This window comes from Apteryx rowi, unplaced genomic scaffold (assembly GCF_003343035.1).
Source record: "Apteryx rowi isolate R43461 unplaced genomic scaffold, aptRow1 scaffold_315, whole genome shotgun sequence".
NCBI classification, from domain to species: domain Eukaryota; kingdom Metazoa; phylum Chordata; class Aves; order Apterygiformes; family Apterygidae; genus Apteryx; species Apteryx rowi.
This window is the reverse complement of record NW_020449586.1, coordinates 112,647-114,402: the sequence shown is the minus strand read 5'-3', so window position 1 is coordinate 114,402 and position 1,756 is coordinate 112,647.

The following is a 1,756-nucleotide window of genomic DNA, read 5'->3' as shown; positions in this document are numbered from 1 at the left end:
GTTTCACGTGTCTGTGTGCGCTCGCCCTTCCCTCCGTTTCCCTTCTCCGCTCGCTGACCGTTTTGCAGAACGTGCTGCTTCCCTGGTGGCTTCTGCGAACGTTTCATCTGCCAGCCTGAAGAAAAGCACGGATGCCGGGAACCTCCGTCGCCCCGAAACGCTGGCTCCTCTTGGGAGCCAGGAGGGAGGAGCCAGCCCTGCCGGCATCCCACAGTCCGGCCAGCCCGAGGCAGCGGTGCCTGGGGAAAGCAGAGCAGCGAGCCCAGCTCTCCGCAGCGCCCGGGGCTTCGCTGCTCCCTCCCCAGCTGCCCGTTGTCCCCGGCCCCCTGCCCCTAGCCTGGCGCAGGACACGGCGGGGACTGTCCAGGGAGGCTCTTCCGGCTGAGTTTAACGTTAGGCACAAACTCGGGGGCTTATTGGGGTTTTCCTGGGCTACACTACGGAAAGACGGAGCATCTCTGAGGGCGAACGGGGCAGTGAGCAGTGGCAGGTCCTGGGGTCAATCGCATGGGCACCGAGAAGTGGATCCGATGGGGACGGAGAAAGGGAGCAGCCAGAGGGACGGAGGAAGGTAAAGCAGAGGGGATGAAACACAGCCCTGAGCAGACGTCGTGCATGTCAGTGGTTTGGGCACCTCTGTATTGCCTGAAACACTGAAAAATGTGAAACAAGCTGGCTGCCCTGAGCAGAGTATCTGGAAAAACTGCAAGTGCATTTACGAGCTTCCGGCCTGAGAGGAGACGGGAGCGTTGCGTGCCCTCCGCTCTGGGTGAAGGTGCTCTGCAGGCTGCTTTCCCTGCCTGGGTGAAGCACTGCGCCCGGACTGCGCTGTGCCACATGCGCTCCGGCACAGCACTCCGCAGGGCAGAAGCCGGTCTGCTGCAGGTACCTGGGTACCTTTAYGCTGCGGGATGCTGACGCCCTGGTGTAACCGCAGTCTGGTGGCGCTTACGGCAGCCGTGGTACCTGGAACCACATGCAGGTGGGGATGGTCGCATCCTGACCGCAGGGCCCCGCTCCRTCCCGGTGGGGGCAGGCAGCTCCTGTGCTGGGGGTGCTGAACGAAAGCTGCTGAGCAGCACGAGCGCACGGGGTCAGCCAGGATGACTCCTCACACCCTTGTTTTCGTGGTCATTACTATAGCTTCCCGTTTAGCGTTTCTGCTTTCAGCGCCTGCTTGATGCGTGTTCCTCTTTCTGGATACTTTTGTATGGATTCAGCAGCCAGATGCAACGGTAACTGCAAAGCCGTCAGCGTTTCGGGCCCGTCCGCCCTGGGGTGCCTGACGGAATGGGTGGCTCCCCGGGCATCGCAGCTGCAGCAGGCAGGTCGCTCGCGTGATGCCAGCCGAGCGCAGCTGTACGCCCAAGGGCGCGGGAGGCCAGCAGGGCGGCAGCAGGCAACGGTCGCATCCGGCCRCAGCGACCTCGGTGGGCTCGGCTTGGGATAAGGCAGCCCCACGTCTGCGAGGGGGTGTGATATCAAAAGTGGTGGGATGGGCAGGCATCCGGTGAACGCTCAAAAGTCACTTCAGAGCAGCTTCCTTTCCTTGGAGCACTAAATCATGTTTGCCCGCGGCRTGCAAAGGCTCCTAGGAGGAAGCAGCTGGTGGGGCTCAGCTCAGCATCCAGACCCGATGGAGGGGGAAGAACTTTACGAGAATACGGAAATGAAGCAACGKTTTTTTCTGGAAGAAGGTGAGCGCTGCTCACGGCGAGGCCCGGGGCGGCTCTGCCAGGTGCGGCCCCGCTCAGGG